General features: G+C 40.3%; 2 non-coding genes across 2 annotated transcripts; both read right to left on the reverse strand.

Moving 5' to 3' along the window:
- Positions 1 to 8,461: 8,461 nt before the first annotated feature.
- Trnar-acg (transfer RNA arginine (anticodon ACG)) lies at positions 8,462 to 8,534 on the reverse strand. The gene has a single exon. It is a non-coding gene; the product is annotated as a tRNA-Arg (tRNA).
- A 612-nt stretch (positions 8,535 to 9,146) lies between these two features.
- Trnar-acg (transfer RNA arginine (anticodon ACG)) lies at positions 9,147 to 9,219 on the reverse strand. The gene has a single exon. It is a non-coding gene; the product is annotated as a tRNA-Arg (tRNA).
- Positions 9,220 to 26,343: the final 17,124 nt, after the last annotated feature.

Genomic DNA, 26,343 nt, shown 5'->3' on the forward strand with positions numbered 1-26,343 from the left:
AAAGTTACATTGCCCGTACGTTACGGAGAGTCCGTTTTACGGCAAGAGTTCATTGTTACAAATGGTGTTTCTGAAGACTGTATCCTTGGATGGGATGCAATCCAGAAACACGGGTTTCGGCTTGACGGAGAAGCCAAACGTATTTACTTAGCCAGGGATGAGCAGGGATCAGCCATCTCTAGGGCACCAGACATGGCAATTACGACGGTCAAAAAGACGACGCTAGTTCGTCAGACGGCGCTCGTAATCGCAGCGCAAATGACAGGTTCATTTCCGTATGTCCCCCCTAATAGCACATTTATTTTTACCCCAGCAGAGGATTTGCCGGCCGGTATTTTTATTGAAGAATTTGTTGGAACTGTATCGGAAGATGGGAAATATCAAATTATGGTCGAAAACCATTCGTTAAGTCAAGTCATACTTCCTAGGAATACAACCTTAGGCCAAATCGAAGTAATTCATAACGTAATTGGTAAGATTGCCTTATGTCAACCAGAGGAAAAGCCTACACAAAAACGGGAGCTAGTTTTAATTTCGGAAGTCGACGCTGAATTTCAAGCTCCGCTCTCAAGTTTATTAAATGACTTTCATGACTTGTTCGCAACAAAAGACTCGGAATTAGGGAGCACTAATCTCATTAAGCATACGATCGATACCCAAGGAAGAGGCCCTATCCGGCAACGACCCTATCGAGTTACGAACCACCAAAGAAAGATACTGGAGGATAAAGTGCAGGAAATGATGGACGCAAATGTAATACAATATTCTCATTCTCCATGGGCGTCACCTGTGGTTTTGGTTGAGAAGAAAGGCGGAGACGTGAGGTTTTGCGTTGATTATCGGAAATTAAATAGCATTACAAAAAAAGATTCATTCCCTATGCCAAGGATTGATGAAACGTTAGATAAATTATATGGGAAGAAATTTTTTACGACCCTCGATTTGGCCTCCGGCTACTGGCAAATTCAAGTGAATGAACCAGACATTGAAAAAACCGCTTTTGTAGTAGAAAACAATCTTTACGAGTTTAAAAGGATGGCGTTTGGCTTGTGCAATGCACCCGCCACATTTCAAAGATTAATGAATTATGTACTGAAAGACGTTTTGGGACATAAAGCGTTAGTTTATTTGGATGACGTCATTATATTTTCGGATACTTTTGATAAGCATTTGAAAGATATTCGGGAAATTTTTACCTTATTGAAAACTGCCAATTTAAAATTAAAACTTAAGAAATGTCAATTCGTTAAACGTTCTGTAAATTATTTGGGCCACGTCATTTCGACTGAGGGAATTAAACCTGATCCTGGAAAAATCGACAAAATATTAAATTACAAAACGCCTACTTCTGCCGATGAGGTGAGGTCATTTCTCGGCTTAGCAGGTTATTATAGGAGATTTATTCCCAACTTTGGTTCAATCGCAAAACCTCTGACTAGGTTAACTCACAAAGATCTTAGTAAAAGACCTTTTACCTGGGGAGACGAAGAACAAGTCGCGTTTGTAAAGTTGCGGACATCCCTGGTTACACCGCCGGTTCTCGCATATCCAAATTTTAATGAAAAATTTATTCTTTTCACTGACGCATGCGACTATGGTATTGGGGCCGTCTTATCTCAAATGCAAAACGGCCAAGAGCACCCGATAGCGTACTCCAGTAGGCAGTTAACTAAGGCGGAAATGAAGTATAGTACAACCGAAAAAGAAGCTCTGGCAGTCGTGGATGCCATTAAACATTTCCGTCACTATCTCTTGGATAAACCCTTTGAGATAATTAGTGACCATCGTCCTTTGCAGTGGCTTAAAAATCAGAAGGATAATAATGGAAGGTTAGGGAGGTGGGCCATTTTATTGGCTGCAACAAATTATGAATTAAAATATAGGCCAGGCCGTGTTCACCAGAACGCGGACTGTTTGTCTAGATTAAAAATAGCTAGCATTCAAACTGGGAAGGATATTAAATTGATCTGCGAAAAACAACAGGAGGACGACCTCTGTATAGCCATCAAGAATTATCTGGAAGAAGGAGAGCTGGATGAAATTTTTACATTGTCCAAACCCGAGTGGGTAAAGGAAATTGAATATTTTGAGGTAATTGAAGGAATACTTTATAGACGGGAACTGCCATCTCAGAGTAATAAAAGGAACGACACCCATCATCAATTAGTTTTGCCATTATCCTTACGCCACCTAGTGCTTAAAGAATTACACGACGCACCGATGGGTGGACATTTGGCATTTTATAAGACTTATATGAAAGTCAAAAATAATTATTATTGGCCCAACATGAGAGGCGATGTTAAAGAATATTGCCGGGCTTGTGAAGTTTGCATAGCCAACACTGCTTCACCCTATCGAGCACTTTTGCATCCGCACGAAGTTGCGAAGGCTCCTTTTGATGTAATTGGAATGGACTTTCTGGGTCCTATTACACCAGTTTCGCCCAATGGTAATAGTTACATTTTGGTTATTACAGATTATTTTAGCCGTTGGGTTGAGGCTGTTGCTTTAAAAGATCAAACTGCTCAGACAACAGCAGAATGTGTATATAAAACTGTTATTGTTAGACATGGTATGCCTAAGGCAATTATTTCTGATCGTGGGACAAATTTCACGTCCAAGTTATTTCGCTATTTTTGTAAAAAATTGAAGATCGATCAGAGGTTAACCACCGCTTATAACCCTGCTAGTAATGGGGAGACGGAAAGGTTCAATCGAACTTTAACGTCTATGTTAAGAAAAGAATTAAAAGACGGCGAGCATGCCAATTGGGAAGAAATATTAGATGATGTTTTATTTGCGTATCGTAGCTCGGTCCACTCTTCGACATTGGACACTCCATATTATTTACTTCACGGTAGGGACCCAAACATTCCTATTAACGAATTTCTTAATGCATCTCCCAAAACATTCAAATCTTCTTCTGACTATGTTGGGAATCTGACAGAACGTTTGCGTTATAGTTTTCAAAGAGTTAGAGAGGAAAGCGAAAAAGCTAGAAAGCGCCAAAGGGAACAATATAACAAGCGCGCGAAAGAAAAACGATATGTGATAGGCGATCGGGTGTTATTGGATATTCGAGTAGTCAAGGAAGGAGATAGCAAGAAATTTACTTCGAAATATAAAGGGCCTTATAGAATAGTAAACGTTTATTCAAATAATACTGTAGACATTGCTGATAATTCATATATATGTCAGCGTACGCATGTAAATAGATTAAAACCCTTGTATGAAACAATGCTGTGGAAACATGAGCATTGTCCGCCACTTGAGACCCCTTTGGAATTCGAGAGCCGATTCCGGAAGTCTATTGCGACTCAAACTAATGTGCGTGAACACGAGCACGATGTCGAAACCGCAAGGCAACAAAACACCGAGTCCGAAGCCGTATCAGAAGTGGTATCAGACACTTATTCGGCAAATCATCAACTTGTGCGAGAAGACAATGTGATCGGCCCGTCTCATCTGTCGTTCGAAGGACGATTAACCTCGAGTGACAATTGCGATGTGACGAATGATGCTCAGCATCCAATGCCACTTTCCGAAAATACTCCTATATACGCTGATAGTGATTCCGACCTTCAACAAGTAGAGCCCAAAGATGATGTGACAGCAGCGTTATTGCATCAAGAAGTCACCCGACGCCCTCAGCGAAATCGGAGAAAACCGATTCGTTACAGGGACGAAATGTAGCGTCATCATACATCCTAGTTCGATTGCCGAACCAATACCGAGTGATTACTATATAAACCGTACGTTAAGTGAAGGAAGACACAACTTCTTGTACTCTCTGAGAACAACGACGACAACTGTTCTGTCTGTTTTGCCATTTCTTCACGTACAAAGAAGCGTTAAGAAGCCAACATGGACAACAAGTCTGAACCCATCTCTGAGCCCGTGACCAACGACTGGATACCTATGGTGTCCATCCCACTCCCCGTCGCGGAGGCCCTCTTGGTAGACCTCACGACGTCGTCAGGAGACGCGTCGACGGCCGAACGTGACGCGCCGGATTCACCAGATCCCTCACCAATCGACGACGAGGAGACCGCGGCCCGAAACCTGCCGGGGACGTCCGAGATGGAGGATGCCATCGATTTTAGCCGCGGCAGACCCCGCACCTCGGACTGGCACCTCGATGCAGCCTGGGAGCAGAAGCAGCTGGAAATCAAGACAAATCAGTTGATCGCCCGTCTTCTCATCACCCTGTATGACAAGAAATGGAGTGACGCCGTCTTCACCCTAAAGGCGATCCTCGACCTGGACCCCGAAAGGCGCCATCCACCGCTCTATGGTTGGACATCGTGCCACTGGGACTTGCCCGAGAAGAGACCCAGCACGGACGATCAACAGAAGGACCCCAACGCAAAGAAGCCGAGATACTTCTAAGTCGTACGAGGACAACCGAAGAAATCGAGGAAGGAGGAAGCTTTCTCATTCGACCCTCTTTCAGTCCTCGTTATGTGTTATTCCTGATATTTCTCCTTCAATTTTAATGTTTACATTTACCATACTTTAATATTTACCTTTATTTTGATTTCACATACCAATATTCGCTTTAACTCTCCTTGCTGCTATCCATCGAAATAAACTCATTGGTTGCTTAATCGTTTGTAAAAAAAAAAAAAAAAAAAAAAAAAGAGAAGAAAAGAAAAAAAATAGAAACAAAACATGATAATAAAACACTTAGTGGCTAACAAACAACAATTTCTATGAAGGTATTATCCGTTACAACATGTATCTTGTTTTTCACGTCGTACACTTTAACTTTCTCAATTTACGCCCCGTAGTCATTCCCTTGTTTGACAGCCCATAGTATAAGTCCACATAGATTCTGATAAGTAGAGCCTTTTGAGTAGAGAAAAAAAAATAATAATAATAAATAACAAAAAATCTTTTGCTTCAGAAAATTTTTTTTAGCTTGATCATACCTTCATCAAGACCCGTAAATGAGTGTCACAACATATCAATTTAGTAGTCACAAATTAAGTAGCTCCCCTTTGTAGATTCCTATTGCCAAACTAACACGGTAGATGTGGAGACATTACCATACTAACCAACAAAAACAACACCAAGAAAAAAAAAAAAAAAAAAAAAAAAAAAAAAGGGATAAGAAAGTAAAGAAATACCTTTATATATTGTCAAAAACACATATATAACGCACAAATGATTTTCTGAACCGCAATGTCAAATTTCGTTTCCTATTTCCCTTCCTATCTCCTACACGTCACTTTCGTTATTTTTCAACGAATAGGTCCAAATCGTAGCCATAACTTTTATACTCTCATTCCAATATGCCACGCAATACTGTTCACTTTCCCTTTCGTTCGTACACTACAGCTTGGCCATAGCCAACATCAAGAATACAGTATTAGCGCCGCCTCCCTTTTCCTGGAACTAATACTACTCTTGGACCTTGGACCTTCGCGGCAAAATCCTTTCCCGTCGCAAACTTCTAAACGTTTCTTTTCTCGTCTTCCCTGATCAACTGTCCTGTATTTTCTTACTTTCCCTTTCCGATAATTATGGTCATCTTTTTCTCTTTCCAACGATACTAAATAATATAAAAAACAAGTTGTCCTTCCCCCTTAAAACAAAACTTTATTCTAGTGCCCTTTTTCCTTTCTCTTTTCCGTAGCCTACTAATAAAGCCGACGGGAAAAGCCGTTGACCTTGCGACAGCCGTAGGCTATTTTTCACTTCCTCACTTCTTCTTGTATGTTTTTGTTTTGTTTTGTGTTACTTAGTTAAGAAGCCCACACGATGACATTTTTCTTTTGTTAAGTCACATATTTTCTTTTGTCTGTATGTACCGGCCGGATATAGAAATGTCCCCCTCTGCATTCCTGCTGCTATTATGCGTGTACGGATTACATTCCCAGGCCTTCGAGACTACCGTATGCAATTGCGCGGAACCAGTAAAGGTGGGAATTCTTCAATTCTCCGATGAGAATTGTCAACCGACATCCACCGATATTAAAGCCACCAAGGTGAAATACGCCGTGTATAGTGAAGAACGCGCCGCGACTAAATTCCCGGGTTACATCTGTGCCCGTTGGGAAAATATCCGACACATCACAATGACCTTCTTCGGGCAACTACTGGTTGTGCCGGATAAAATCCCAATTGATACTACCCCCGCCGACTGCAACGAAATGATTGACAACAAGAGGTGCAATGATAACCGGATGACTTTTGTCGACGGAAAATTTGTGTTCGACAATGAACCAGATATCTCTGGATACTGGTTACAAACAATTGATTCATCAATCATAAACTGCGTCCTCGAGAAAGTCGAACTTTTCCAGCAAAAGGAGGATGCAGACTTCTCAACACCCATCGGAATTGCTTCTGCTACGTCCGGCAATTTGTCACACAATCACTTAACACTGATTTGGGACAAAACCTACACACAGAAGACCAAAGTAACTACCAGACTCGTCGAAGACGGCATCGGTATGCTGACCCGATTGCCAGGAGAAAAACCACTCCTTAGACTCCAAGATGACAAAAACCAATTGGACTTCCACCTGACACCAGTACTGCGCTGCGTTTCAGTACAACAAAATTGCTCCAATAGAACTTCTTCATATGAAATCGTCGGCCAATCAAAACTCTTCGTCACGACGGCAGCCATAATGGAAAAAGCAACCCCAGTGGAGACCCGAGCGCCACTCGGCGCCGAAAACTTAAATATTCCGGCCAATATCCAATACATCCGTGATCAACTCACCGACCACGAGAATGAATTGGCACGACAGGTTCAACTACTTCAATGTGAAGCTCGTAAAGCCAAACATGAAAGGGCCGTCACAACTGCCCAATATAATGGATGGCTAGCGGCCTCACAATTAAACTTACCCCGGTGCACGAAATTACAAGCATTCGGGAAGACGGTCGTATTAATTCAATGTCAGGCCTTAAATGTCACATTTGAGACTGTATTGACTTCGTGCGGACCGCAACCAAAATTCCAAAATTATACGATTAACCTCGATGGCTGGGAACTCGTAAAATATTCTCCTTGTTATTGGACAAATGGATTTGTCAATTTCAATAACAAACCCTATGCCTTCCGTAATAATACGTGGGAACAACTCGAAGCCACAATTGTATTGCCTGAGCAAACGCTGGCACACTCTTTCCGCTACGAGAACGTCGAATTTTTCGACTACGAACACCAAAGTAACCCGGCATACACCGACAATATGCTTAACCACATGAACATCATGGCCGACATAGCAGCCGTGATCAACGAACATCCATCATCCGAATTTACGTCGCACGGTAAACCCAGCGCCACAAATATTTTCATAACGGCCTCCAGTGTCGGAGCTTACACATCTTGGTGGGAAACAATAAAAAATTACTTCTTCATCGGCATCATGTGCATCCTCGTATTACTCTTCCTACGCATCTGCTACTGTTGCGGTCTCTTCAAGATCTTCTGGGTTATATGCCGTCGCCCTCATAAACGTTCAACATCCTCCGGATCCATCCCCATGCATCAAGTTTGATTACGGGACGTAATCTCACGCCGCCGAGAGTGATGTAACGAAGTCAATAAATACTTTATACGTTTATATTCTTGTCTATGTATGCTTATTATTATATCCATTTAATTCATATTAATTGCACAATATAGTTGCGCAATTCCATAACTGCGTAATTCTTATAACTGCGCCATTTCCATATTGCACCATCAATATGCGCAGCAACTTGACCTATATAAACACCTGCTTTATGCTATATCATATTTCATCGGCACAAAGCCGCTTATAACAACACGTTTGATTGGCGGAAACAAGTATGACTCATTGTTGCACCATCATCTCGCCATATCCAATTCCATGTATTGATGACTAATAATTGCGCAGCAATTTATCATTGCCCAATATGCGAAGTTTCTTGATGAACTCAAGACCTGAAGAAAGAGAGTTACCGACGAGTATCTGACTCTTACGGTCAAGTTCATATTCAGCTCGTGCCTCCTTTTGTTTCAATATTGTGTTTGAGAATTGATCTTAGTCTCGTGCCCAAGTGAGAGTCAATTCTTACAACTTGTGTTACCAACGTGCCGACGAGTTGTGTTACAACTCGTCTTCAGCTTACATCTGCTCTCTTATTCTGCCCGTGCTATTGCGGTAAGCTCACACTACAGTTATCCCGTTACACTTTCAGTTTCCCTTTTATTTCGTATGTTTCTCTTGTTCTTTTATTCGAAACCTCTTGTACTTTTATGCTTAAACTAAGACAAATATAGTCGTCATTGTGGGTACAACGCCTCTGAGTTCTATCATTCTTTTATTCATTTATTATTTTATTATTTTTATTCTTTATTGTCTTAAATTCGTAAAGTCCATCTTCCCACAAGGAAGATGCTTTACAACACCATCACTCCAGTTAAACACGGCTTCAAAAACCATTATCAATCAATGTTCTTTACGTTTCACGTTTTCAATGAGCCTGCCAGGAGTCGAACCTGGAATCTCCTGATCCGTAGTCAGGCGCGTTATCCATTGCGCCACAAATCCACTGGCGAATGATGAGTGACTAGTTAAGAAACTTAACCAAGGGCCACAACAGGTGTTTAACAAATGGATAAGAAATTTATTTCCCCAATTCGTTTAAGCAAATTACTTGTGTTCTGAATGTTACTTTACCCAAAGTGAGACTGGCAGACCGAAGGGAGATTCTTTTTACTTAACATACACTTATGAACACCGTCACCGTGATGGTAGGATTCAGCGACCTGGCAAGGCTTGCAGGGTTCTTTAGTGGAAATGTTTTGTACGATACTCCATTCAGTGAACCAAATTCCTTCCTCGAAATAGAAGGGATGCCTCCAGTCATTGCGGTAAGTGAAGTATTGTAGAAAAGACCACGCTTCGTCATCCGTTAAGACATCCCAAAGGTTTCTTTCTGTACAAACTCCACACATTCCCATTTTGCAGCAATCTCCACTAAGCTAGTCTCCCACTTTGCGAAACGTTGCTGTATTGGCCTTAAATATGGATTGAGACAAAAGCTACCGACGTCAGGCCACTTGACTGCTGGCACGACCTCTAAGACCACACCATCACTCCAGTTAAACACGGCTTCAAAAACCATTATCAATCAATGTTCTTTACGTTTCACGTTTTCAATGAACCTGCCAGGGATCGAACCTGGAATCTCCTGATCCGTAGTCAGGCGCGTTATCCATTGCGCCACACATCCACTGGCGAATGATAAGTGACTAGTTAAGAAACTTAACCAAGGGCCACAACAGGTGTTTAACAAATGGATAAGAAATTTATTTCCCCAATTCGTTTAAGCAAATTACTTGTGTTCTGAATGTTACTTTACCCAAAGTGAGACTGGCAGACCGAAGGGAGATTCTTTTTACTTAACATACACTTATGAACACCGTCACCGTGATGGTAGGATTCAGCGACCTGGCAAGGCTTGCAGGGTTCTTTAGTGGAAATGTTTTGTACGATACTCCATTCAGTGAACCAAATTCCTTCCTCGAAATAGAAGGGATGCCTCCAGTCATTGCGGTAAGTGAAGTATTGTAGAAAAGACCACGCTTCGTCATCCGTTAAGACATCCCAAAGGTTTCTTTCTGTACAAACTCCACACATTCCCATTTTGCAGCAATCTCCACTAAGCTAGTCTCCCACTTTGCGAAACGTTGCTGTATTGGCCTTAAATATGGATTGAGACAAAAGCTACCGACGTCAGGGGCCGTATTCCGACTGCCCTTCAAGTACGCTTTTCGTACTTTGACTTTGAATTTTTATGCTTGAAATCGTACTTAGCACAAAAGTGACAAGGAAGCGTATTCTGACACGATTTTAAGTCAAAGTCAAAGTCAGAAATGCCAAAGTCGGATATCAAAGCATACTTTGTTTTCAATCCAATAAAAAAGTGGATTGAAGGGTCTAAAGTATACTTAAGAATAAAAAATATTGAAAATTTGCAGACGACATTCTATTTGTTTTTATTCGGTGTAACAACAAAATGCTTTATGAGGATGTTATTGGTGATTTGGAGGACATGTTAAAAGATTTCGATGAAGTTGAAAGTATAATTTCCAGCAATAACAGTGATATTGACAGTGATGAGGAAGATGAGATATTGGCCGAAAGAAGAATTCAGCGTATTCAACGATTGAATGAATTCTATTTGAGAAGGGGTGAAATTTTTTATGTTTTTGACAATCAACAGGTTTACAAGACGTTCCGATTCGATAAACCATCTATTGATTATATTGTTAGTGAGTATTATTTTGTATAAGCATAATTTGTAATGCATCTTTCAAATATTACAAGCAAATGCTTTAGGTTTAATCGGACACCAACTTGAGAGAAGGTTACATGGGAGACGTTACCTAACCCCACAAATCCAAATTTTGGTTGCGTTACAGTTCTATGCCACAGGGACATTTCAGAGTACGGTTGGAAATGTAATAAGATTAAGTCAACCATCTGTTTGCAGATGTGTGCGTGATGTGTCGTATGCTCTCAGCACCATTGCGTCTACACACATTAAATATCCCGACGATATACTTGAGGTCGTTTAATTTCAAAATAATAATATGCATTTATTAGAGAATTCTACATTAAATAGGTGAAGGAGGGTTTCGCTGCTTTTGCTGGCTTAAGAGGCGTTGTTGGAGCTATAGATGGGACGCACATTAAAATATCAAGACCTCATAAAGATGAAATCTTTTATGTTAATCGTAAACATTTTCACTCCATCAATGTCCAGGTTGAAAACTTTCCAACTTAATTATTATTATATCTAATTCATCACCTTTTTTATTTAAAAAAGGCCATTTGCGATGCCAATGGAAAGTTTTTAAGTGTCAATGCATCAAAACCGGGCAGTTGCCATGATGCGGCTATATTTTCGGACAGTCGAATTGGCCAAGAATTGAAAAATGGGCGGTTTGGTGATGGATTTTTGGTAGGAGATAGTGAGTATGCGTGTACGCCGTTTCTTTTAACTCCATATGCAGTTACAAGAAATTGTGATCAAGTAATCTATTCAGATTTTCATAAAGTTTTTTTTAAAGGAATAATGCATGATTTTCTATTCAAGGAACGGTTTAACACGGCACAAATAAGGACTCGAAATATTATTGAACGGGCGTTTGGCTTTTTAAAAAGAAGGTTTCATTCACTGCACGGAGAATTGCGTGTTCAACCCGGAAGGGCTTGCAGGTATACCTGCAAATAAACTAAAGGTTTTTTTTAAAAATGAAACAGTGTGGTAATTTTTTTTTATATAAAAATATTTATTTCGTAATTTACAGAATTATAATGGCATGCTTTGTCCTACACAATATCGCATTATCACGCCGCTTACCCGATTTCCTTGATGAAATACCCGAAGAAGAAGACATTGGTGACGACGGGGAACACGAATTCAATGGATGGGCACTATGGCGACCGAATGAAACCGCTGCGCAAGAGAAATTGAGACTCCGCCGTGCAGGATTCCTAAAAAGAGACAATATAGCGGCCAATCAATTTGGCAACCGTCGTTGACTCATGTTTTGCTAAATGATAATTTAAAATACACGAGTTTGTACGTACACAACTATGTACATAATATAGTTTTCTTCTTGTGTTAAAATAAAAAAATAATTGAAAAGTTTGCAGCAAAACTTTGTATTTTCGGGCCAAACATTTCAAAGTTTTTTTTTCAAATCGTAAAGAAAGTCCAAAACATCATCAGGCACTTCTTTCTTCATGTCAACGATAGGGTCGCCTAAACGTTCGCGCACCATCAGTACAGTGTTCAATAAATTAAGTCGTTCATTCAACAACTTTTTTTCAATGATTTCGGACGATTTGGCGCAATGGGCGATTTTAGTGGAACTAACGATTGCCTGGACCCTTCTCTTTCCTCCCCGTACACCTTCTCCGTTGCCCAAAGGCGGTGTTGAAGAGGAAGTTGTTTGCCTCTTTATGTTGTTGGACGAAGATCCTGATGGCGATGAAGTGCCGGATCCATCAACGTCGCAAAAACGATCGCGTGAAGAAAGCATCGTGTTTTTTAAATTAGCCGGCATATCCGGCGCCGATGGTGTAGACGCTTTCTGTCGGACTGTTGTCTCTAATAACGGATTAGTTGGAACTGGCGTCGAATTAGCTATGCTGCCGTCGGTAGACAATTCAAAAACCTCTTCCATTTGGGAACAATCAGCATACATGGTTGTTCCAGCAAAGTGGTCTTCGTTTTCACTTTTAAAAAATAATAATTAATACAAATAAACCGTTTATTAATTTATAAATAACAACTTTTACCTATTGTGATGATCTTCATGAACTATATGGACTTCGTATTCCTTTTCATTTTCTGCCTGATGTAGAGCAGTCTCATCGTTTCTCTCTTCTGTCTGGATTTGAGGAAGATCTCCTGTGGTTTCAGATTCCAATCCTCCCTGAATATTGAATATATTGTATTATTAATTATAGACTAAAACAATTACAATACGAAATTAAGACAATAAATGTAAATCGAACTCGAGGCGTTTTACCCACAATGACGTCTGTGTTTATTATAAGCTAGGACATAAGAAATAAAAAGACAAGAGAACAAAAGACGAGAAGAAACATTCAGAAAACAAGTTAAAAGAAGGAACAATTAACAGGGTCTTACCGTGAACTCACGAGTGAAAGAATGGAAGATAAAATGACACAAGACGAGCTTGGAATTCAGCTTCCACACAGACAGAGTTTGGAACGCAAGAATTGGCACAGAACGTCTGAGAAGACTCAAGACGAGAACGAGTTTTCTACTCAAAAGGTTTGGTTACTGAAACATTAATTAAGGCACAATACTACTCAAATAAGCAAGGAAAAATGACTTAGGGCAACTACTCGGCACGGCTGCAACAACTTGTCTGATCTTCCTCAGATGCTGGGTTAACCACGGAACTTTGCATATTGCAAAGTGGCGTGATTGGGAGGAGCTTGTAGGCTTCACGCGGTTAACCAATCAAAAGGACGCGTTCAATATGGTGTGATATTGGTGACGTATCGTCTGCGTGAATCAGCTTGCAGGTGTTCATCTAGGTCAGCTGCACTGCGTATAGTGTTGCAATTGTCGTGCCCAGACTTGTATTTACTACTGAAGCAAAAGCGAGAAAAGTTAAAGTAAGATATATTCGGCTTCGTTACATCACTCCCGGCGGCGTGAGATTACGTCCCGTAATCAGAGTTGATGCATCGGAATCGATTCGGGAGCCGCAGGTCTTGGATCATCGGAAGGGCGACAGCAGACAGCCCAGATGAGGGTAAAAAGACCGCAGGCATAGCAAATGCGCAAGAAGATAAGCACCAAAAGACATAAAATGCCGATGAAGAAATAATTCGTGATGGTGTCCCACCAAGATGTATAAGTTCCGACACTGGCTGATGTCATTAAGACGGTCGACGCACTGTATTTGTGGTGTAAGGCAAATTCAGGTGCAGGATGTTCATTAATCGCGGCGGCTATATCGGCCATAATGTTCATATGATTTAGCATATTGTCAGTATATGCCGGGTTGCTTCGATGGTCGTAGTCGAGAAACTCGACATTTTCATACCGAAAAGAATGTGCAAGTGTTTGTTCCGGTAACACAATGTTTGCTTCGATTGGTTTCCATGTGTCGTTACGGAAGGCGTAAGGTTTGTCGTTAAAATTAACGAAACCGTTAGTCCAATAACAAGGGGAATATTTAACAAGTTCCCATCCGTCGAGATTAATGGTGTAATTTTGAAATTTCGGCTGCGGTCCGCAAGATGTCAGTATAGTCTCAAATGTAACATTTAAAGTTTTACATTGAATTAATACAACTGTTTTTCCAAAGGCTTGTAATTTCGTGCATTGTGGTAAATTTAACTGCGAAGCTGCTAACCATCCGTTATATTGAGCCGTTGTAACGGCCCTTTCGTGTTTGGCCTTGCGAGCTTCACATTGCATTAGTCGAATTTGTCTTGCTAATTCATTTTCATGATCAGTAAGTTGGTCTCGAATATATTGTATATTCGCGGGTACGTTTAAATTTTCATCGGTAGATGGCGCCGGAGTCTCCAAAGTGGTTGGTAAATTTTCCATGATGGCCGCCGCCGAAACGGTGAGTTTCGATTGGCCGATGATCTCGAACGACGAAGTTCTATTGGTGCATTCGTTTTGTAGGGAGGCACAGCGTGTTGTAGGTGTCAAATGAAAATCAAGTTGTCTGGCGTCATCTTGTAGCCTGAAAATTATTTCGTCGCCCGGTAGACGAACCAGTGTACCTATCCCATCTTCCACTAGTCGGGTTTTCGGTTTAGTCTTTTGTGTATAGGTTTTGTCCCAAATTAATGTTAAGTGATTGTGTGATAAATTTCCAGTCGTGGCGGAAGCTGTTCCGATTGGTGTTGTAAAATCGGCGTCTTCGTGCAGTTGAAAAAGTTGCACTTTCTCCAAAACACAGTTTATAATTTCAGAATCAATTGTCTGTAGCCAATATCCGAAAATGTCAGGTTCACGATCAAATATAAATTTATCGTCTGAAAAAATCATTCGATTTTCGTCACATCGTTTTTGGTTAATCATTTCATTGCACTCGGCGGGTGAAGTGTCAATCGAAATTTTATCCGGCACAATCACTAGTTGACCGAAAAAATTCATTGTTATGCGCCGTATATTCTTCCATCTTGCGCAAATATATCCAGGAAATTTAGCCGCGGCACGGTCTTCACTATAAATTGCATATTTCACTTTCACGGCCTTATTATCGGGCGCAATCGCTTGGCAATTGTCGTCGGAAAATTGGAGTATTCCCGTCTTTAATGGTTCGGAACAATCGCATACGGTTGTTTGAAATGCCTGCGGGTGTAGCCCGTAAAGACATAGCAACAGTATGAATGGAATCAGCGACATTTTCTATAGAGGGCAACCTACAGGGTTGGACTACCGCGGTTCAAAAAGGACCGCGGTAGTACAGCGGTACTGCGGTACTACCGCGGCCGCTACCGCGGTATTTGTTTGTCAACATTACCGCTACCGTTACCGCCAGTGCAAAATTCAAGAAAACGGTAACGGTATTTTTACGCCATCTAGCGATGCGTTTATTAAGCTATTCCTTTATGTAGCAGACTGCATTTTAGGTAAATATTTCAAAGCGTGTTGTTTCAGATTCAGTAAGAACTCAGAAGTCAGTTTCTTTTGTGAAAGAGTCAATAATCGCAAGAATACATTATGGCACCAAGCCCAAAACGTCAATCTGAAAGGTAATTTGTTTTCCCTGATCAAGTAAGTGGTATGATCTTCTATTATGTGATTTTCAGGAAATCTAAGTCCCAGTCGGGTAATAAAGTGCTTACGAAGCCTCGTTTGGCTCCCAATCGGCGAGGTAAAGTCATAAATAATATTAGTATTAACGCTTCTCCCGATAAAGGTAAAGTATTACCAGCTAATAACCTACTGTATCTTCTTCCTTACATAGTACACGATGCTTTTCTCCACACAGGGTCTTCATCCACGGAGGAATTGGAGAGTGAAGAAGTAAGCTTTGTCCAAAGCTGCTCGCAGGGTTTGAGGGACCCCGATGAATCAAATACCTCTAAATGTTGGACAAATTCTACCTCAGGTACCCTTCAAAAGTTGAATTCTTAATTTTGCTAGGTTCTTTAGGCTAATGCTAGGAGTGTGTTATAGCTGCTACTGCAGAGCGTTCAATGTTTTGAAGTATTGCAGCCCATCAATAGCGTATTGTAAAAAAATCTTGCTATTATATGGGTGTACTTCAAGTTATTATAGTGTTTGAAAGTATGATGGCTAGCTTATCTTATCTTTAATGAAACTTTCTATTCTAAACAGGTAATTTTGAATTTCCCACCGATGATAATGACATATGCGAAGAAGATTTAAGTATGGATATTGTCATTGAACCATCTCTCGACATATCCACCAACATTAGTGACGCGAAAACTAGTGCTACACGAAAAGGGAAAAAAGGTGAGAAATTCAAACATAGAAAAAACTTAAAACCAATAAAATTAGTTTACAATATAAATTTAATTTCACTTTAGATGGCGACATACGCGTCATGCTTTACCCTGAAACGCTAATAAAATATGTTGGACCAGGCAAGAGAAAGGGGACTTCATACTATGAATGCCTTATTGGACAATGCAAAATAAAGCCAAAGGCACTATCAGCAGTGAACAATTCAAGAGGCAACATAAGAAAACACATTTCAATCAAGCACAATAAAGAAGATCTTGAAAACTTCAACATCCTTTGCAAAGAAATTGACAGTGCCAGTGTCAAAGGGAAACGATTTTGTTCACTACAGCAACCGCAGGCAACTGCAGCAACATCAGAACAAACCCAAACAAAGCTATCGTTTAGTGGCTACCCACGCATTTTAACGCAAGAAATGTTTGACAACTATATCGTGGTAAGCTTTCATTATTTTTATTCTTTAATTAAACTTCATTACATCTGCTTGGTAGGAATATCTCTGTGACGCTGTTTTACCGGTGTATCACACTGAACGACCGGAATTTAGGCTTTTCTTGCGCAGACTATGCCCTCGTCTTCAAGTCAAAAGTAGAGGATACTATAGGAAAGTGATAAGTATTTCCTTCGAAAAGAAGAAGATGAAGCTAAAGGAAAAACTTAATCAAGCAAAATGGCTCTGTACTACTGCTGACTGTTGGTCGTCCCGACGAAAGAGCTTTTTGGGGATGACCATACATTGGATTTCTGAAGACTTTAAGCGAGAATCCTATTGCCTTGCAATTCGAAGAGTTCAAGGTAAGTGTGATTATGACCTTCTCGCCCGACTGATAGAGTCCATTCATGAAGAATATGACATAACGTCAAAAGTCGTCGCTACTGTCACTGACAACGGAAGCAATTTCGTCAAAGCCTTTCGGTTGTTTTCCGTTAAAGTGCCTTCAATAAATACAGTAGCTTCGGTGGATGTAGCTTCTGATTCTGATCAAGGACCAGCTAAGTCTTCGCCAAAAGCTGGCTGCAGCTTTAGACAGCCCTATGAAAACGCCTCTCTCGTGAAAATTCTTGAGGAAATGGAATCAGATTTCTCAGAAAGTGATGTCGAAAACGAGGATATTGGTAAGTTTTGATACATAGTGTTAAGCTCATTGATGCATAGTAATAATTTTTTGTTATCCTGATATTCTACAGCAGAACATTTGCCTTCTGATGCTTCAGCAGATTTCGAAAACGTTGATGAAGTCCATGAAGACGACGCACAATTTTGTTTTTTGCCGTTAACGGAAACTTTGGATATCAAAGACAATGCCCAAGATATCTATTCTCTTCCGACTCATCGCAGATGCGCATCCCATTCTTTGAATCTCATCGCGAGCAAAGATGTCTTTGAAAACATGGAGCCTGCTTTAAAAAAACTGAAAGAATCTGCAGAACTAAAAATGAAGATGCTGTGGAAAAAGCAAAATCGAAGTACAAAAGCATCGGATGTCATCCAGGCAAAACTCAAATTGTTGTTTGTAGTCCATAATGAGACCCGTTGGAACTCATTTTTCGACGCCGTTGAACGCATAAGATACTTCATCCACAACAAGAAGCAAGAATTAAAAGAAGTATTTGAACACTTCAATATTCCCTATTTCCGTCCAGCCGAAGAAGAATATATTAAGGAATTTGTCAAAATCATGCGACCACTGGCAGACGCATTAGACGTCCTTCAGGCTGATCGCAACGTTTCAATGGGATATTTGCTACCAACTTTGACGATTTTGAAAAACAAATTGTTGGAATTAAAGCGAACGCCTGGCATTGTTCACTGCAAATCCTATATTACGGAAATAATAGCAGCTGTAACCAAAAGATTTAATACCTGCTTCCAGGACGATGACCACATCCTAGCTGCTATTTTACACCCTAAATTTAAAATGTCATGGGTCATTGAGGAAAACAAATCGTACTTTATGGACAAATTGCTTGCTCATCATGAAACTTTTGCTGTCAGCGCCAGTACAATCAGCGCAAACAGGTAAATATATTCTTTATAAAATTCAACAATATTTTTGTCTATCTAATTTAAATTTTCATTTAAAGGTCGCCTTTGCTGTCAGATCAAAGTGAAGAAAACGACTTATTTAGTCCGAAAAGAAAAAAGATTTTTTCCGCTCTTTGACCACCACAAACGTCAAAAATTCCTACAACGAGGCCGTAGCCTTCATGGGGGATCCTTCGACAACAATTTCCATCCTTAGGAAATATCCGTCCATTAAAGAGATGTATTTGAAATATAATACTGCCCTACCCTCTTCTGCTTCCGTCGAGCGACTTTTCAGCGTAGCTGGAACTATATTTCGGCCAACAAGAAATCGTCTTTCAGACGAAAACTTTGAAAAAATGTTGTTTTTAAGGGCCAATAATTCATTGTAATACGATCACATCAATACAGCAGTGATTTTCATGAATTTTGATGGTATTTTTGCAAATTTCGTTTTTTACCGTTACCGTTACCGCGCGGTACTTGGAAAAATTTTACCGCGGTACTACCGCTACCGCGCTACTTTTTACGAAAATTGAAGTACCGCTACCGCGGTAACGGTACTTTTTTAAAGTACCGCTTCCAACCCTGGCAACATATAATAAACATTACAATCAACATCAACAGTGGAAGGTATAGATAAAAGCATAATACAACATCATGTGGGTTTCTTAAAACTAAATGAGTAATATATAAAGAAGGTAAAATAAAAGCAAAAGCAGAAGGTATATATGACGGCAATTAAAAAGGTCAACGATCTTCCTTCGGCCCGTAAACAGTTGCCGATGGTCGCTAGCGAGCAAAAATACGCATGTAGTGCACGGAAAAACATTATGTATCTAATATAAGAGTAAGTATTTTTATGCGGTGACTGGTGTCATTGGGAAGAAGAAAGAATAATCTCAATGATGCAAAAGAAAAATTCGGGAAACAATGCATCGATTAGACAGGAGAAGAAGAAAATGCATGATATAATTGTAACGACGGGGAAAAACACAGGTCAATTTTCATTAGAGTGACACAAAGGCGCATACGGATAGGGTACAAGGCAAGTGAAACACGAGCAAGGGAAGAGAAGAAAAGGGCGCGCTTGGTGGGCTTGGAGGGTGCATTTTTCCTAAGCTCAACGTAAGGCGTAACACAGATGCTAATAGCTTAAAAGGTAGAGCGCTCGGCTGTGATGCTGTGGGTCTGAGGTTCGAATCCTCAGTAGGACTAGATAACTCATCCATTAATGAGGGTTCTAAACTACGAAAAAGGTTATACTTCATTCTTTATGGTAAATAAAACGACGCGAAAGCTAACTTTTATTTTCTAAGTCCAACGCATGAGAAATGGTATGGGGAAAGAAGTAAAAGGGCGCTAAAGGGAATGAAACATATGGGGAAGAAAGAGAAGCGGCTCGTGCGAGACAAGGGAAATTTGTCCCAGACACACGGAGTTGGGGAAAAATAGGCGGAAGATAAAATTTTGGGAGCTTATGTCTATTGTTTTGTTTAGAAGGACCAAAGGGGCAGGAAAGAACTGCATGAAATGAGAGAGACGAGAAGTTAAAAGAAGAGAAGGAGAAGAAGAAAAAGAAAATTTAGGGGGGAGTTTCAGAGAATTCTAATTTGTATAGTAAAGTCGAACGCATGAGAATATCTTTCCCATGCGCCGCTATAGGGAGGGCCCTCTTTTTTTTTTCTTTTACTTGTTGTCTTTTGGATGGAAATCTTATGGATCGTGACATATTTATTTAAAATCAAGTGGGGCGAGTATTGTTGGTAGCTGGGTGTATTTTTTTTGTTAGGAAACATATGACAGCATACAGATACATTCGGGATTGGGGTTACAAGGGAAGACAAAATTCAATTTTCTTCCGGCGGCGGAATGGGACGGCGGTTTTCCGGGTCCAGATCCAGGATTGAAGCAAATACTTCGGTTGCCTGGCTCCATTCTTCACGTTCGAGGAGTTGAACGAGTTCCTCCGTGCGAGCTCTCGTCAGCCTGGCGATTCTCCACCGATTTTGGAGATGGTGCTGGAAGTTTCTCAGCCCTGATCCGGATGGGCGCCGGTGGTCTAGGGCTTCCCGCATGGCCCGGTCCTTCTCTTCCACTGTTGAAGAGGTGCTAGTAGCTTCCGCCACTATGAAGGATCGTTCAGCGGTAAGACCGTGACAGATTCGTTTCCAAGGAGGCATCCCCGTTTGACGGGAGTGATTTTCGGCCATCGTGTAGAATAGCAGTGGTTCTCTTGGTAGCTTTGGTAGTGCTGTTGATCTCCAGTGATGAATTGAGAGTGGAGGCTCAGCGTTCGAACCGCGTTGACTTATATGGTCAAACCTTCCACTTGTAGGTTACCACTTCTTCACATCTATGTTTTTTTTTTTTTTTTTTTTTTTTTTTTTTTTTTCAAAAGTTCGAGTTCAACACTAAGTCCCTCGAGGTGGCCCTCGATTGTTTTAGCAGGTGTCAGTTTTCGCTGCCGTTGTCATGAGGGGAATTATTTATTGCTGTGTAGGGTCGAGTAGCATTCTTCCAAGGGCGCACATGGTTCGTTTTTCTTTCATTTCTTTTTTTAAATTTAGATTCACTACTGTTTATTAAATGGTTATAGAGAAAGAAGGAAAAGTGAAAGAAGAAATGACGAAGTATAGTGCTTCTACACGTGAATAGGGTTGAATTAGGCGTAAATTGGATATATTGACTTGTGAGGGAATCGGGTTATGGGTGATGGCTGTGTGGTATAATGCTATAGTCTCTGACTGTCATTCGGGAGTCTTAGTTTCGAATCACGCCGTGACCTTGACTAAGAATTTAACTGGTAGATTCCTCTTGAGTTGCTGAGGGTAGCTAATTCTTAATTGTTATTCTGTGGGTTGATTAACAATAAATGTTAAAAATTCTAATTATCCTGTTTCAAATTTTCGAATGTTGCTGAGTATTGAATTTTATATTTATACAACTATATGGATAGTTGTTATAGCCCTAGAATATGGTTCAGAATTCGAAGGTTCAAACCGCGCTATGATCATAGCTCGAAAAATTTTGTAAGTACCTCACGAGTTGCGAAGCTGATGAATTTATAACTAGTTTGCTATGATTGAATTTTTTATTAGATATTTGAAGGTTCTGGTTTGGGCTGAGATTGTTTTGATATATAAGATGGGGTGTACATATATCTCTAGACGCCATAGCGACACAGCCCTCGACCACCACTCGGGAGTCTCAGGTTCGAGTCTCGGTTCAGCCTTAAACCTTAAAATGAACTATATTCTTTTTTTTCTAAAATTAGAGTTGTGAAAACTTGAGGGTCTTTGGTTCAATCCTTGCCTCGGCTGTTTTTTGAAATACCCCTAAATCGATATGTTAGCTTTTATTTTTTATTTTCCTACATTTCCTTTTCCCTTTTTCATTCGCCTGTTCTAGATCGTCGGTTTATTTAAAAGTTTGTTTTAAATAGTAATATAATGAAAGATCTATGCATCCTACTGTGTTTATTCGATTTACTTTTGTAGAGAATATAATGTGAAGGGGGAAACAAAATTGTTGGATAGAGTCCTAGCCTATGGGGAATAAACACATGTTTCTACTGGGGTAGGGGTAAATAAAGAGAAAAATGTCTTGTTCGTGGTCTTGATCCTTTTTTGTTTTCCGTTTTCTTATTGTGGGATGGTGATAGGGTTGCGCCTCGGTCTTTTACGACCAGTGTCCCACTGCTCAGGCAAAAAGCTGTAAAGAGGGGGGTAGCGCTTTGTTGGATCCAAATCCAGAATTTTTTTCAGGGTGTTGACTGCTCCCTCCCAATCTTCGGTGTAAAGATTGGTATTTAGTTGACGGATGAACGCAGCCGTGCGTTCCTCGATATGGCGCTCGTAGCGGTCACGTTCCATGTCCCATTTTTCCATGTCGTCGAGCTCCGGGGACTGAGGCGTTTGGCTGACGATGTTGCTAGATTTTTCCGGAACGGGCGTCCAATCGGCGTAGACGGGGATGGCAGCCATTGGTGCCATCACTTTCTCTGCTTGCTCGTCGGCACTTAGCCACTCGCAAGCTGCCTGGGATTGCTGGTTAGCAGAGTTAGCGCACGGGTCCATTTTTCGGGATTTTTAAAATTGTGGAGCACAATTGAGGAGAACTTTACTCAACAAGTGTCGAAAACGTTGTGAAGTCCCTTTGAAATGTCTCGCTGTTAAATACACGACGGTTGTTATGTGATCGTTTTGATTTTGTTTCGACGAAAATGTACTCTTCTAATTCCTATAACGCATTGGTAGTTTTCGATTTCTTTGCGGGCGTCCGGTAGCATGTTGGGGTGGCAGTATTTCTTGCTGACTGATGGCAGGCGCCACCTGTCGGGCGTCAGATTCAAGATTAATCACCGCAGCTGCGTTGTTTCCGTGAATTGTTGTGGTGTTCTTTGTTTTATTGGACGCACCAACATGAGTTGACTCATTATCGTCTGAAGTATATATTCCTTGGGTTTCGCTGACGATATGAGAATGTTTATTGTTTTTATTGTTTTGGGTGGCGGCCATTTGCAATTCCGCTGCCTCCAATTCCACAGTTTCCAATTCCACACTTTCCGCATCCATACTTTCAACATTTCTTTCCGTACCCACATTTACTGTTTCCAAAGGTTCCAATTCCATATTTTCCCATTCACTCGCGTTTCGCTCTATGTTTTCCATAGTTTCGATTGTTTGGGTGGAAATCGATTTACGAAATCGATTCTCGAACTTCGAAGGCGTCTCGATAGGGGGACAATGTTCGTCTTTCCATAACATTGTTTCGTACAGGGGTTTTAGGCGGTTAACATGAGTGCGTTGACAAATGTATGAATTATCAGCAATATCTACTGTATTATTGGAATATACTTTTACAATTCTATAAGGACCTTTATATTTAGAGGTAAATTTCCTACTATCGCCTTCTTTGACTACTCTAATATCTAATAATACTCTATCTCCTACCACATATTGTTTTACATTTGCTCTTTTATTATATTGTTCCCTCTGACGTTTTCTTGCTTTTTCGCTCTCCTCACGGACGCGTTGGAAACTATAACGTAAGCGATCAGCTAAATTACCTACGTAATCTGATGCAGAGATAAATGTTTTTGGGGAAGCGTCAAGGAATTCATTAATAGGTATATTAGGATCTCTACCGTGCAGTAAATAATATGGGGTTTCACATGTCGAAGAATGGACAGAACTACGGTAAGCAAATAAAACATCATCCAGCATATCTTCCCAATTCTCATGTTCTCCATCTTTTAATTCCTTTCTCAACATTGTGGTCAATGTTCGATTAAATCTCTCAGTTTCGCCATTGCTAGCTGGATTGTAAGCAGTTGTTAACTTTTGATCAATTTTTAATTTCTTACAGAAGTAACGGAATAATTTGGACGTGAAATTAGTTCCACGATCGGAAAGGATGGCTTTAGGCATACCATGTCTAACTATAATTGTTTTATATACACAATCTGCTGTCGTCTGCGCTGTTTGATCTTTTAACGCAATAGCTTCTACCCACCGGCTAAAATAATCGGTAATAACTAAAATATAATTATTTCCATTAGGTGAAGCCGGCGTAATAGGACCCAAAAAATCCATTCCAATGACCTGGAAAGGGGCCTTTGCTATTTCATGAGGATGCAACAATGCTTTATATGAAGAAGAAGTGTTGGCAATGCACACCTCACAAGCTTGACAGTATTCTTTAATTTCCTTTCTCATATTCGGCCAATAATAATGATTCTTTATTTTCAAATAGGTTTTATAAAAAGCTAAATGCCCACCCATCGGTGCGTCATGTAGTTCTTTGAGCACTAGATGGCGTAACGATGCAGGCAAGACTAACTGATGGTTAGTTTCGTTTCTTTTGCTATCGGTAGATGGCAGCACGTGCCGGTAAAGTGTTCCATCAATAACTTCAAAATACTCAATTTCTTTCACCCAATCTGGTTTAGATTGAAGAAAAGCTTGATCAAGTTCTCCGTTATCCAAATAATTACGAATGGCTATGCAAAGCTCGTCGTTCAACTGTTTTTCACAAATTAAGGTAATATTGCTCACTGTTTGGATACTAGCTATTTTTAAGCGGGACAGGCAATCTGCGTTTTGGTGAACACGTCCTGGCCTATATTTCAATTCATAATTCGTTGCGGCCAATAGTATAGCCCATCTCCCTAATCTACCATTATTATCTTTCTGTTCTTTAAGCCATTGCAAGGGACGGTGGTCACTAATAATTTCAAAGGGTTTATCTAATAGGTAATGCCTAAAATGCTTAATGGCATCTACGACTGCTAAGGCTTCCTTTTCTGTCGTACTATAATTCGATTCTGCTTTTGTCAACTGTCTACTGGAATAGGCTATGGGATGTTCCTGGCCATTTTGAATTTGGGATAGCACTGCTCCAATACCGTAGTCGCAGGCATCGGTGAAAAGAATAAATTTTTCATTGAAATTGGGGTAAGCAAGAACTGGTGGCGTTACTAGAGAATTGCGCAATTTCTCGAAAGCAACTTGTTCCTCAGGTCCCCAATAAAAAGGCTTTCTGCTAAGATCTTTATGCGTTAATCGAGTTAACGGTTTGGCAATTGATCCAAAATCTTTAATAAATCTTCTGTAATATCCAGCTAATCCGAGAAACGATCTGATTTCGTCGACTGAAGTCGGTGTTTTATAATTGACTATTTTGTCAATTTTGCTCGGATCCGGTTTAATACCATCGGTCGATATTACGTGACCTAGATAATTTACTGAGCGTTTAATAAACTGGCATTTCTTGAGTTTCAATTTCAGATTAGCATCTCGTAATAATTCAAAAATTTCTCGAATATCACGTAAATGATCGTCGAAAGTGTCTGAAAAGATGATAACGTCATCCAAATAAACTAATGTTTTACGCCCCAAGACGTCTCTCAGTACGTAGTTCATTAGTCGTTGGAATGTGGCCGGTGCATTGCACAAACCAAATGCCATACGTTTAAATTCGTAGAGGTTGTTTTCTACCACAAACGCTGTTTTTTCAATAGCTGGATCGTCAATTTGAATTTGCCAATAGCCTGAAGCTAAATCAAGAGTTGTGAAAAATTTCTTCCCATATAATTTGTCCAATGTTTCGTCTATTCTAGGCATAGGGAATGAATCTTTTTTCGTAATGCTATTCAATTTTCTATAATCAACACAAAATCTTTGTTCACCACCTTTCTTTTCTACTAAAACCACGGGTGAAGCCCATGGGGAATGCGAATATCGGATTACATCTGCATCAAGCATTTCTTGAATTTTATCATCTAATAATTTCCTTTGGTTATTTGTTACTCTGTATGGGCGTTGTCGAATGGGGCCTCGTCCTTGTGTATCAATCGTATGTTTTATAAGGTTGGTGTTTCCTAATTCCGAATCTTTGGACGCAAACAAGTCGTGAAAGTCGAGTAATAATTTTGAAAGCGGTTCTTGAAATTCTGAATCTACTTCTGTGAGTAAAATTGGCTCAATTACTGGTTTAGGATTATCTTCTAATTTCGCTAACGAAATTTTTCCGATACAATGTTTAATTATTTCAATTACGCCTAATTTAGTGTTCCTATGAATTTTGATTTGATGTAGTGAATGATTCTCGACCAAAATTTTATAAGTTCCATCTTCCGATACATTTCCGATAAATTCTTCGATATAAATGCCTGCTGGCAAATCTTGTGCTGGGGTAAATATAAATGCTGTATTTCGTGGGACATACGGAAATGAATCTTTCATTTCCGCTGCAATTACTGTCGACGTCTGACGAAATAGCGTCGTCTTTTTGACCGTAGTAACCGCCATGTCGGGTACCTCAGAGATGGCTGATCCCTGCTCATCCCTCGCTAGGTAAATGCTTCTGGCTTCTCCGTCAAGCCGAAATCCGTGCTTCTGGATTGCATCCCATCCAAGGATACAGTCCTCAGAAACACCATTAGTTACAATAAATTCTTGTTCAAAAACTGTTTCTCCGTATCGTACGGGTAAAATAACTCCTCCCAGCGTATGTAATTTCTTCTCCCCTACATCATATAAATCGAAATCAAGTTGACTGCAGATCACCTGACCTCTAGGGGGTAACTTATTAAACATCCTCTCGTGGATAATACTTTTAGACGCGCCTGTATCAAATAATGCTTGTAACGGAATCTGGAATATTTTTAATGGAATTCTAGGGGTTGATTCATTCGTAATAGTGGTTAATTTTGCGACTTGTCGGGGTTTAATCTGAGGCTCGTTATCAACTGACCCGAAGCTACAGTTGATAGTTACTGGTTTCCCTGATGTTGAGGGGGCCCTGGAATATTAGGTCTT

This window comes from Daphnia carinata, unplaced genomic scaffold, assembly GCF_022539665.2.
Source record: "Daphnia carinata strain CSIRO-1 unplaced genomic scaffold, CSIRO_AGI_Dcar_HiC_V3 NW_026453039.1, whole genome shotgun sequence".
NCBI lineage: Eukaryota > Metazoa > Arthropoda > Branchiopoda > Diplostraca > Daphniidae > Daphnia > Daphnia carinata.